Raw genomic sequence first — 14,253 nt, forward strand, 5'->3', positions numbered from 1 at the left:
TCCTCTCATGCTCTGTCTCTCTCTATATCAAAAATAAATAAAACATTAAAAAAATTAAAAATAATTTTTTTAAGTTTAAACTTGATGACAGAGGCAATAAAGAATATATGTGTTGGGTTGCCCAACTTAATATAGTAGAATATGTTCATTTCAGAGGATGAAGTGAATATCTACATTACCGAGCTGAATGGAAAGGAAAAGAAGATAGGTTTGTCTTGCAGTGTGTGTGTGTGTGTGTGTGTGTGTGTGTGTAATAGGATATTACTCAGCCATCAAAAAGAATGAAATCTTGGGGTACCTGAGTGGCTCAGGTGGTTAAGCATCCGACTTCGACTCTGGTCATGATCTCATGGCTCATGAGTTTGAGCCCCGCATTGGGCTCTGTGCTGACAGCTTGGAGCCTGAGCCTGCTTTGGATTCTGGGTCTCTTTCTCTTTCTCTGCCCCTACCCTGTTCGTGTTCTGTCTATCTCTCTCTCTCAAAATAAACATTAAAAAAAATTTTTTTAAAGAATGAAACCTTGCCATTTGGAACAATGTGGATGAAGCTAGAGTGTATTACACTAAGTGAAGTGAAATAAGTCAGTCAGAAAAAGACAAACACTCTATGATTTCACTTACATATGGAATTTGGAAACAAAACAGATGAACATTTGGGAAGGGGAAAAAAAAGAGAGGGAAGTAACCATAAGAGATTCTTGATGATAGAGAACCCTCAGTTTTGAGGGTTGATGGAGATGGGCGAGGGATGGGTTAAATGGGTATTAAGGAGGGCACTTGTTATGATGAACACTGGGTGCTGTAGGTAAGTGATCAATCACTAGATTCTACTCTTTTTTTTATAACTCTATTCCTAAAGCCAATATTATAATGTATCTTAACTAATGAATTTAAATAAAAATTTGGAATAAAATAAAATAAAATAAAATAGGGGTGCCTGGGTGGCTCAGTTGGTTAAGCATCTGTCTTTGGCTCAGGACATGATCTCACGGTTCATGGGTTTGAGCCTTGTATCAGGCTCTGTGCTGACAGCTAGCTCAGAGCCTGGAGCCTGCTTCAGATTCTGTATCTCCCTCTTTCTCTGACCCGCTCTTGCTTGTGCTCCCTCTCTCTCTGTCTCTCAAAAATAAATAAAAAATTTTCATAAAAAATTTTTTAAAATAAAATAAAAAGAATTAGGCTTGTGTCTATTAAAAGATCTCTTCCTGGGGTGCCTGGGTGGCTCAATCGGTTGACTTCAACTCAGGTCATGATCTCCCAGTTTGTGGGTTTGAGCCCCAAATTGGGCTGTGTGCTGACAGCTCAGAGCCTGGAGCCTGTTTTCAGAGTCTGTGTTTGTGTCTCTCTCTGCCCCTCCCCTGCTTGCTCTCTGTCTCTCTCTCAAAAAAAAATAAATAAAAGATCTCTTCTTGACCTTTTTTGAGTTCCACTATACTAACCCACAAAACGGGCATAACATCTATTTCATACAGTGGTTGATCGCAAATATTTTGATCTTAGAATCTCAGACCAAATTTTAATGCTTTTATTCTTTTAATTATTTTTTAAAATTTTTTAATTTATTTTTTACAAGACAGAGAGAGAGCATAGGCAGGGGCTCGAACCCACAACCTGTGAGATCATGAGCCACCTAAGTGTCCCTTTAATGCTCTTTTAAAAAAAATGTATTTATTTCTGAGAGAGCGAGCGAGAGAGAGAGCAAGGGAGGTTCAGAGAGAGAGGGAGACAGAGAATCCCAAGCAGGCTCCACACTGTTAACTTAGAGCCTGACTCGGGGCTCAATCTCCTGAACTGTGAGATCATGACCTGAGCTGAAATCAAGTCAGATGTTCAAGTGACTGAGCCACCCAGGTGCCTCCCAAATTTTAATACTCTTAAAAATTTGAATATCTCCAAGAGTGTTTCTTGTTATGTCTATCAATATTTAATCATATTAGAAATTAAAATCGAGAAATTTAAAAAATATTCTTATTTAAATGATAATAGTAAACTCATTATGTGTTAACATTAATACATTTTATGAAAAGAAACTCTGTTTTCAAAACTCCACAAAGATTTGTCTTTGATTCAGAGGACCCAGTAAGTTTCCACAGTGCCTTTTGTGCTTCAGTAACTGCCGTTTTAGTGTTAAAAAAAATTTTTTTTAATATTTTATTTATTTTTGAGACAGAGAGAGACAGAGCATGAGCAGGGAGGGGCAGAGAGAGAGGGAGACATAGAATAAGAAGCAGGCTCCAGGCTCTGAGCTGTCAGCATAGAGCCCAACGTGGGGCTGGAACCCACGAATGTGAGATCATGACCTGATCCGAAGTCGGAGGCTCAACTGACTGAGCCACCCAGGCGCCCCGGCTTTTTATTTTTAAAGCTTTTATTTATTTTTTGTTTATTTATTTTGAGAGCATGCACACAAGAGAGAGAGCAAGTGGGGGAGGGGTGGAGAGAGGGAGAGAGAACCCCATGCAGGCTCCACACTGTCAGCGAAGAGTCCAACATGGTGTTTGAATCTACAAACCCGTGAGATCATGACCCTAGGCAAAATCAAGAGTCTGCCGCTTAACTGACCTAGCCAGTTTTTTTAACTGGTGCCCCCACAGCTTTTATTTTTTAAGTAATCTTAATTCTCAACATGGGGCTTGAACTCACAACCTTGAGATCAAGAATCGCATGTTTTACCAACTGAGCCTGCCAGGTGCCCCTCAGTAATTTCCATTTAGGTGAGATTTGATAACATGCTGGTCCAAGATCAGCCTACAAGTGATAATATATATTTTAGTATTTATATGGTTTGATTTACTATACTGGTTACATTTTTATAAAAACAGTCTCTGACCCATGGTTCCTGTGTAATCAGTTAGGAGTGGGATTTACATTGATTGTGACCATTATTCCAACAGTTTGTAGCTGTTTTTTTTTTTTTTAACTGGGCCTTTTATTATAGTAACAAACTAGATTTTAGAATTAATCCCTGCAGGAATTCCCTATTCCGTAAAGGGCAGGGATTTTTAGTATGCTTTGTTCACTGCTAAATCTGGTTCCTGGGACAGTGCATATATAGCATTTTGTAAATATTTGTGGACTGGCTGAATGAATGACATTTCTAGAATCATATATATCCTTCTGGATAGTGAGTATGGTTTCATTCAAAAATAATTATCTTTATAAAATAGGCATGCCTGAGTGGCTCAGCTGGTTAAGCATTTGACTCTTGATTTTGGCTTGGGTCATGATCTCAAGGTTGTGAGATCAGTTTCTGCACAAGAACCTGCTTGAGATTCTTTCTCCTTCTGCCCCTCCCCTGCATGCAGGTGCATTCGTGCATTCTCTCTCTCTCGCTCGCTTGCTCTCTCACATTTTTGTAATGTTTATTTTTGAGAGAGAGACAGACAGAGACAGAGCTTGAGCAGGGGAGGGGCAGAGAGAGACACACACACACACACACACACACACACACACACACACACACACGCAGAATCCGAAGCAGAATCCAGGCTCTGAGCTGTCAGCACAGAGCCCAATGTGGGGCTCATACCCACAAATTGTGAGATCACGAACTGAGCGGAATGTCAGATGCTTAAATGACTGAGCTACCCAGGTGCCCCTAAAATTGTTTTTTTCTGTTAACTTCCAAATTGTGAGCCTGGAGGTTACTCACTTCTGTTTCGGAGTGGCAAACCACTTTCTTTGTGGTAAGAGTGATAAATACTTGAGAATTCCTCCCAAATTATTATCACTTAAATTTATTGATTACTTAAAATTCTGAGAATCATATGTAACGAATTGGCAAAAATGTTTTCAATAAATTCTCAGTTTTGACCACTATTTCTCTGTTTTCTAGCTTTTTGAGATCTGGTGTAACTCAGCGTAACGCGCTTGAGATTCACCCAAGCTGTGTGGCAGGATTAAACTGTTGATTCACTTTTACTGTTGAGTAACACAGCACCATAGTTTAACTGTTTACTTGATGAAAGATATCTAGGTTGTTTCCAAGTTGGGCTATTCCAAATAAAGCTGCTATGAACATTCATGTTCAGGTTTTTGTGTAACATAAGCTTTCATTTCTGTGGGAGAAATGCCTAGGAGTACAATTGTTGGTTCATATGATACTTTACATGCTTAGTTTCTGAAGAAACTACCGAACTGTATTCCCAGAATAGTTGTACCATTTGATATTCCCACCAACAATGAGTGATCCAGTTTCTCCACAACCTTGACAGCATTTGATGTTACTAATATTTTTTATTTTAGCCATCAGGACTAAAATGATATCTCGTTGTGATTTGCATTTCCCTAATGGCAAATGATGTTGAACGTCTTTTCATGTGTTAATTTGTCATCTGTATATCCTCTCTAATGTGAGGTCTGCTCATAAATTTGTCTACTTTCTAATCAAATTGATTTTTTTTACTCTAGAGATTTGAGATCTCTTTATATATTCTAGATAGAAGTCCTTTGTTGTGTATGTGGTTTGCATATATTTTCTCTGTCTATATTTGTCTTTTCATCCTCATTATAAGAAATTTTACAGAGCAAAAGTTTTTAATTTTGAGGAAGACCAATTTACCAATTTTTTTTTTGTAAATCATGCTCTTAGTGTCAAGTCTAAGAACACTTTGTGTAGGTCCTAAAAGATTTTTTCCTATGTTTTTCTCAAATATTTTTTTAAGGGGCACCTGGGTGATTCAGTTGGCTAAGTGTCCAACTTTGGCTCAGGTCATGATCTTATGGTGTGTGGTATTAAGCCCTTCATCAGGCTCCCTGCTATCAGTGCAGCCCCTACCCCCACCCCTTGGCCCCTCCTCAACTTGCACGTGCTCTCTTTCCCTCTTTCAAAATTAAACATTAAAAAACTGTTAAAAGTTTTTTTCTCTTTTTTTTTGAGTTTAAAAAAATTTATCCATTTTGAAAGGAAGAGTGAGTGGGGGAGAGGCAGAGAGAGAAGGAGAGAGAAAGAGAGAATCCCAAGCAGGCTCCACACTGTCAGTGCAGAGCCCGATGTGGGGCTTGAATTCATGAACTAAGAAATCATGAGCTGAGGTGAAATCAAGAGTCACTGGATGCTTAACTGACTGAGCCACCTAGCTGCCCCAAGATTCTTTTCTTTTTTGAAGAATAACTAGCATACAATATTAGACTAGTTTCAGGTGTACATCATACTGCTTTGATATTTATATACATTTAAAAATGGTCACAGCAATAAGACTAGTTACCATCTGTCACCATATAAAGTTGTTATAGTATCGACTAAATTCCCTATTCTGTACATGACATCCCTGTTTTAATTTATTTTATAACTGGAAGATTGAACCTCTTAATCCCCTTCACCTGTTTCACCCATCTCCCCTCGTCTCTCCCCTCTGGCAACCATCAGTTTGTTCTCTGTATTTATGAGTCTGTTTCTGTATTATTTGTTTTGTTTTTTAGATTCCATATATTAGAATCATATATATTTGTTTTTCTCTGTCTAGCTTACTTCCTTTAGCATAATGCCTTCAAGTTATACCCATGTTGTCAAAAATGGCAAGATTTTATTTTTTTTATAACTGAGTCATATTCTGTTGTATATATAATTATATATATACACACTAAATTTATTTACATATTCATCTACTTATAGACATTTAAGTGGCTTCCATATGGTGGCTATTGTAAATAATGCTGATATGAATATAGGGGTGCATATGACTTTTGAGTTAATGTTTTCATTTTCTTTAAATAAATACCTGGAGGTGTAATTGCTGAATCATATGGTAGTTCTTTTTTATTTTTATTTTTTAATTTTTTTAAGAGAGAGAGAGAGCATGAGCAGGGAAGAGGGGCAGAGGGAGAGAGAGAGAGAATCTTAAGCAGGTTCCACATTCAGCATGGATCCTGATGCGGGGCTTGATCCCACAACCCTGGGATCCTGATCTGATCTGAAATCAAGATTTGGATGCTCAACCAACTTGCCACCCAGGCACCCCAGTAATTCTATTTTTAATTTTAGGGGGAATTTCCAGACTGCTTTCCACAGAGGGTGCACCAATTTACATCCTACCAACAAAGCACAAGAGTTCCCTTTTCTCCCATCCTTGCCAACATTTATTATTTCTTGTCTTTTTGATAATAGCCATTCTGACAACTGTGAGATGATAGCTCATCGTGGTTTTGATTTGCATGTCTTGATGATTAGTGATGTTGAACATCTTTTTATGTGCCTGTTGGCTATCTATATGTCTTCTTTGAAAAAATGTCTATTCAGGTTCTCCATCAGATTGTTTTTTTATATTGAGTTGTATGAATTTTTTATATATTGTGGATTTTAAATCTTTATTGGATATATCATTTATGAATATCTTCTTCCATTCTGTAAGCTACTTTTTCATTTTGTTGATGGTTTCTTTTGCTATGCAAAAGCTTTTTAGTTTTATGTCACGCAATTTGTTTATTTTTGCTTTTGAAGTCCTAGCCTACCTAAGGTGTCAGATTCAAAAAAGTATTGCTAAAACCGATGTCAAAGAGTTTACTGTCTATGTTTTCTTCCAGAAGCTTTATGATTACAGGTCTTACATTTAAGTCCTTATTCCATTTTGAGGGTGTGTGTGTGTGTGTGTGTGTGTGTGTAAGAAAGTAGTCCAGTTTCATTCTTTTGCATGTTGCTGTCCAGTTTTCCCAAAACCATTTATTGAAGAGACTTTTTCTCCATTGTAAATTTTTGCCTCCTTAATTGTAGATAAATTGACCATGTAAGTGTGAGTTTATATCTATGTTGATATAAACTCTATGTGATCTATGTGTTTGTTTTTGTACCAGTACCATACTGTTTTGATTACTAAAGCTTTGTATTATATTTTGAAATTTGGGATTATGATACCCCCAGCTTTATTCTTTCTCAAGATTGTTTTGGCTTTGCAGGCTTTTGTGGTTCCACACAAATTTTAGGATTACTTACCCTAACTCTGTGAAAAATGCCATTACTATTTTGATAGGGATTTCATTGAATATGTAGATTGCTTTTGGTAGTATGGACATTTTAACAATATGAACTTCCAATCAACGAGTACAGAATATCTTTCCATTTCTTTATGTTGTCTTCAATTTCTTTCATTGATGTTTTATAGTTTTCAGAGTACAGGTCTTTTACCTCCTTGGTTAAATTTATTCCTACATGTTTAATGCTTTCTAAATTCTTTTTGATGTTATTCAGAATCTTGAAGTTTCACATTTTACATATAAATCCATATTTTACTGGAACACAGCTATACCCTTTCTTTCATTTATCGTCTGTGTCTGCTTTTGCACTATAACGGCACAGCTAACTAGTTGTGACAGACTGTATGATGCACAAAGTCTCAAGTATTAACTCTCTGGCCCTTTACAAAAAAATGTTAACTCTTATTCCTGGCATCGAAATGCTGAGACAACTATATGAAAGGCACCATGGTATAAAATACTTTTAATGTGTGATATCAACTGTTTGGAACAACATAACAGGAAGGCAGGCGCCCACTCACATAAATGCACAACAAATCAATCTTGAGGGATAAATTGCTTTCTTTTTAAAGCTGAAATTCCTACTACAACTCAAAGCATTGTTCCTGAATCTGCTTAGATTTGTTTGTATTCCTGAAGCATCAGAGACAAAGATGTTTATAATCAAGTGTTATTTGGTAACAAAAATCTAATAAAGTGGAAAAAATCTGTGTGTGTATAATATACATAACATACATTCCTTGATGAAAACCTTTGGCAAAATAAGCCATATTCATTTTATGGACACTATTCAGAGAACTTAAATTATGCAACACAGAAATGTATTAACAACTCATTCCAAATTTACCCTCTTGAGTCAGAACTCAGCCATGCATGGTGCCAGATGGAGTTTAAAACTGCTCATTGTCGAGTCAAAATGGCAGAGAAGAAGAGAGCTCTGTAAACTTCGTCTGCCCCATCTATCGAACTGAGAAGGACATTACTCCCATCTGCAAGAGCAGAAGGAGAAAATACGGAATCCAGAAAGAAGACAACCTCAAAGGTACCTGAGTGAGTGAGTGTGAACTGGGGAGATTGGAAAATGGGCTAGCCTGAGATGGGCAGGGGAGGTGGGAGCCCCAGCCCAACATGGGGCAAGCACGCAGAGCCCAAGACAAAGGGAAGAGACAGAGAAACTGAACACACTCACTTTACTGTCCCTGGGGAAAAGATAAAGAACGTTTAACCACAATCAGAGAGAGAAACTCTCACTCCATATATAACTGCTGGGCAGGAGGAACCTCGAACCTGGATGACACAAGGGAAAGAACAGCTTCCAGCCCTGCACCATCCTGGTGGGGAGTTGGCAGCTGTGGTGGTGGCACCAGGGGCGCTCACTTCGACCTCGGCTACATGAGTAGGAGCACGCACCACATTTCCACGGCGCATCTCACCTCCAGCATTGGCCGCGCGAATCCTGAATCCCGGGTGCCAACAGGGAAAAAATAGCCCCCACCCCTGCGCGATCCCAGCTGAGAGTTGGCGGTGGTGGAGGCCAGGGCTCGAAGCTCATTTCCGGCAGTGCCTGGTGCCTCGGGCAGCAGCTGTGCGAATCCCAGCTGGCGCCAAGAGAAACTCATCCCTCCCCCAACATGCCATGATCCCGACTGGGGGCTGGGAGTCCACAGTGGTGTCTGTGACAGCATGCACTTCACCTCCTGCTGCACACCCTGCCTCAGGCAGCACACCTTGCCTCAGGCAGCAGCAGCCGAAATCCTGGGCTTAGCCAAAAGAAACTGATCCTTCCTCCTAAGAAGCCAGCCACCAAAGCAAGTACATCTCATCGGTGGTAGCATAAAAGTGCATGGACTAGGACTTTGAACTGAGGTGGGCCTGGAAAATACAACTTGGCTCAGCTGTGGCACAAGGAGATATTAGAGTGGCCTACAGTGCCTAATTCCAGCAGAGCGTGGCGTGCCGCCATTTTACTCTCTGCAGCCACCAAGGCTGAACATGGGAGAGCAGCCTCTAAGACCTACCACACCAAACTACGCCTATCTTATCCGCAAGGGGGAGCTGCTGCTTTTTTTTTCTTTTTGTCTTCCTTTTTCTTTTTCTTTTTTTTGTACTTACTTTTTATTATTATTACCATTTTTACTTAAATTTTTAAAAAATTTTTACTCCTTATTTTCCTTTCTCCTCTCTCCCTCTTTTTTTTTCTTTCTTGCAATCCAGATATATTCTCCTGTATCTCATCCTTATCTCTCCCCTCAACTGGTCATACACTTTTAGGCTGTCCATTGTCCTTTGTTGTCTCTGACTCCCTTTATTATTTTTTTCTTCTCTTTTCATCTCTTTCCTCTCCATTTTCTTTCTTTTCTTTCCCCCTTTTAATTTGTTTGTTTGTTTTTGATTTGTCTGTGTGTTTGTGTGCTTCTGTTCCCTCTCTGTTTGTCTGTCTGTTTTCCTTCTTAGGGCTACACCAAGAAACAAGCCAAAGTGTGCATGACGGCAAGTCCCAAATATCGCTGAGTAGGGAAATAAAATATTCAAAGGCCCAACAAGAGAAACTGAGAGACACCATTAAAAGAATACTTCCTGAAACGACAGGTCCTGGTTGGACAGTCAATAAGCCTCCTTTAACAGAACAATATTAACAGGTGCACAGTGCACAACGAGCTTTCTAAAGCTAACAAGAGACAGAAAACTAGCAAAAATGACAAAACGAAGGAACTCTCCCCTGAAGAACCTCCAGGAAGAAGTCACAGCCACAGAACTGCTGAAGGCAGATCTAGACAACATACCGGATCAAGAATTTTAAAAACTTGTCATAAAATTAATCACTGGGGTTGAGAAAAGCATCAAAGAGGCAACTGAGATAATGATTAGGTACTTTGAAAATAGGTGTTAGGAGTTTAAAAAGGCTATAAATGAGGTGAATAACAAAATGGAGGCAGCCACCTCAAGGATTGATGAGGCAGAGAGAAGAACAGGTGAATTAGAAGATATAGTTATAGCAAAAGAGGAACCGGAAAACGAGAGAGAGAAATTGATCCAGGAGCAGGAAAGGAGAATTTGAGACCTGAGTGATACAATCAAATGGAACAACATCCATATCATAGGAATTCCTGAAGAGGAAGACAGAGAGAAAGGTCCTCAAGGGATAAGACCAAATTATAACTGAGAATGTCCCAAATCTGGGAAAAGAAATAGACATTCAAATTCAAGAGGCACAAAGAACCCCCTTAAGACGTAATTTGAATCAACCTTTGCATGACATATCATAGTGAAAACTGGCAAAATATAAAGATAAAGAGAGAATTCTGAAAGCAGCTAGGGAGAAAAGGGCCCTCACGTACAAAGGGAAACCTATCAGAGTGGTTACAGACCTATCTAATGAAACCTGGCAGGCCAGAAAGGAATGGCAGGAAATCTTCAATGTGATGAACAGAAAAAACATGCAGCCAAGAATCCTCTATTCAGCAAGGCTGTCATTCAATATAGGAAAGATAAAGGTGTTCCCAAATAAACAAAACTTGAGAGAACTCATGACCACCAAACCAGCCCTACAAGAAATCCTAAGAGGGACTCTAAGAGGGAAATGTTGCAAAGAATACAAGGTGCCAGAGACATCACGATAAACATGAATTCTATGGAGAACACAATGACTCTAAACCCACATTTTTCAATAATAACACTGAATGTAAATGGACTGAATGCTCCAACCAAACGACACAGGGTAGCAGAATGGATAAAAAAAAACAAAACCCATCGATTTGCTATCTAAAAGAGACTCATTTTTGCCCTGAAGATACCGTCAGGTTGAAAGTAAAGGGATAGAGAAATATCTACTATGTGACTGGAAGCCAAAAGAAAGCCGGAGTAGCCATACTTATATCAGACAAACTGGACTTTAAAGTAAAGGCAGTAACAAGAGATGAAGAAGGACATTATACAATACATACAGGGTCTATCCATCAGGAAGAGCTAACAATTATAAATATCTATGAGCCAAATTCAGGAGCATCCAAATACATAAAACAACTAATCTCAGACAAAAACAATCTTATTGACAAGAACGTGCTAATTGCAGGGGACTTTAATACTCCACTGACAGCAATGGATAGATCAACCAGACAGAAAATCACTAAAGAAGCAATGGACCTGAATGACACAGAAGGAACTGATATATTTAGAACTCTGCATCCTGAAGAGAGTTAATTCACCTTCTTTTTGAGTGCACATGGCACATTCTCCAAGATAGATCACATACTGGGGCATAAAGCAGCCCTCCATAAGTATAAATGAATAGAGATCATACCATGCACACTTTCAAATCACAATGCTATGAAACTTGAAATTAACCACAGGAAAAAGTCTGGAAAACCTCCAAAAATGTGGAGGTTAAAAGCCACCCTACTAAAGAATTATTGAGCTAATCAGACAATTAGAGAAGAAATTTAAAAAATATATGGAAACAAATGAAAACGAAAATACAACAATCCAAAATCTCTGGGACACAGCAAAGGCAGTCCTAAGAGGAAAGTATATTGTAATCCAGGCCAATTTCAACAAACTAGAAAAAGTGCAAATTCAAAATCTAACAGAGCAACGACTGGAACTAGAAGGGAAGCAGCCAGAGCACCCCGATCCCAGCAGAAGAAAAGAAATAATAAAGATCAGGGCAGAAATAAACAATATAGAATCCAAAAAAACAGTTGAGCAAATAAATGAAACCAAGAGTTGGTTCTTTGAAAAAAATAAACAAAATCGATAAACCTCTAGCCAGGCTCCTCAGAAAGAAAAGAGAGAGCTCCCAGATAGGCAAAATCATGAATGAAAAAGGATCTATCACAACCAATCCCTTGGAAATACAAGCAATCATCAGAGATTACTATAAAAAACTATATGCCAACAAATTGGACAACTTAGAAGAGACAAATTCCTAAATGCACATGCACTGCCAAAATTCAAATGGGAAGAGATAGAAAGCATGAACAGACCAATAACCAGTGAAGAAATCGAATCTGTTATCAAAAATCTCCCAACGAATAAGAACCCAGGGCCAGATGGCTTCCCAGGGGAATTCTACCAGACATTTAAAGCAGAGCTCATACCCATTCTTCTCAAACTATTCCAAAAAATAGAAGGAAAACTTCCAAACTCATTCTACGAAGCCAGCATCACCTTGATACCCAAACCAGACAGAGACCCAGCCGAAAAAGAGAGCTACAGACCAATATCCTTCATGAATACAGATGCAAAAATACTCAACAAGATACTAGTAAATTGAATTCAACAGCATATAAAAAGAATTATCCATCATGGTCAAGTGGGATTCATTCCTGGGTTACAGGGCTGGTTCAATATTCGTAAATCCATCAATGTGATCCATTACATTAATAAAAGAAAGGAAAAAAACCATATGATCCTGTCGATAGATGCAGAAAAAGCATCTGACAAAGTACAGCACCCTTTCTTAATAAAAACCCTTGAGAAAGTCAGAATAGAAAAAACTTACCTAAACAGTATAAAAGCAGTTTATGAAAAGCCCATAGCTAATATCATCCTCAATGGGGAAAAACTGAGAGCTTTCTCCCTGAGATCAGGAACACAACAGGGGTGTCCACTCTCACCACTGTTGTTTAACATAGTGCTGGAAGTCCTAGCATCAGCAATCAGACAACAAAAGGAAATAAAAGGCATCAGAATTGGCAAAGAAGAAGTCAAACTTTCACTTTTTGCAGATGACATGATACTCTACATGGAAAACCCAATCAACTCCACCTTCTAGAACTGATCAATGAATTCAGTAAAGTTTCAGGGTACAAAATCAATGTACAGAAATCAGTTGCGTTCCTATACACCAAAAATGAAGCAGCCAAAAGAGAAATCAAGAAACTGATCCCATTCACCATTGCACGAAAAACCATAAAATACCTAGGAGTAAACCTAATCAAGGATGTAAAACACCTATATGATGAAGACTATAGAAAACTTATGAAAGAGATTGAAGTAGACAAAAAGAAATGGAAAAACATTCCCTGTTCATGGATCGGAAGAATAAACATTGTGAAATGTCATTACTACCCAAAGCAATCTACACATTCAATGCAATCCCCATCAAAATTGCACCAGTGTTCTTCTCAAAGCTAGAACAAACTATTCTCAAATTCATATGGAACCACAAAAGACCCCGAATAGCCTAAGGAATATTGAAGAAGAAAACCAAAATGGGAGGCCTCATAATCCCAGACTTTAGCCTCTACTACAAAGCTGTCATCATTAAGAAAGTATGGTATTGGCACAAAAACAGACACATAGACCCATGGAATAGAATAGAGAACCCAGAATTGGGCCCACAAATGTACGGCCAATTAATTTTTGACAAAGCAGGAAAGAGTATCTGATGGAAAAAAGACTGCCTCTTTAGCGGGTGGTGCTGGGAGAACTGGACAGCAACATGCAGAAGAATGAAACTAGACCACTTTCCTACACCATACACAAAAATTAACTCAAAATGGCTGAAGGGCCTGAATGTGAGACAGGAAACCATCAAAACCCTTGAGGAGAAAGTAGGAAAAAACCTCCTTGACCTCAACTGCAGCAATTTCCTACATGACATATCCCCAAAGACAAGGGAAATGAAAGCAAAACTGAAGTCTTGGGACCTCATCAAGATAAAAAGCTTCACTGCAAAGGAAACAATCAAGAAAACTAGTAGGCAACCAACAGAATGGGAAAAGATAGTTGCAAATGACATAACAGATAAAAGGGCTAGTATCCAAAATCTACAAAGAACTCACCAAACTCCACACCCAAAAAACAAATAACCCAGTGAAGAAATGGGCAGAAGACATAAACAGACACTTCTCCAAAGAGGACATCCAGATGGCCTACAGGCACATGAAACGTTGCTCAACATCACTCACCATTAGGCAAACACAAATCAAAACCACACCACACCAGTCAGAGTGGCTAAGATGAACAAATAAAGAGACTGTAGGTGCTGGCGAGGGTGTGGAGTGATGGGCACCCTCTTACACTGTTGGTGGGAATGTAAACTGGTGCAGCTGCTCTGGAAAACAGTGTGGAGGTTTCTCAAAACACTATCCAGAGAACTCCCTTATGACCCAGCAATAGCCCTGCTAGGGATTTACCCAAGGGATACAGAAGTGCTGATGCATAGGAGCACATGTACCCCAATGTTCATAGCAGCACTGTCAACAATAGCCAAAACATGGAAAGAGCCTAAATGTCCATCATCTGATGAGTGGATCAAGAAGATGTAGTATATATATATATA

This window comes from Suricata suricatta, chromosome 1, assembly GCF_006229205.1.
Source record: "Suricata suricatta isolate VVHF042 chromosome 1, meerkat_22Aug2017_6uvM2_HiC, whole genome shotgun sequence".
Lineage (NCBI taxonomy): Eukaryota > Metazoa > Chordata > Mammalia > Carnivora > Herpestidae > Suricata > Suricata suricatta.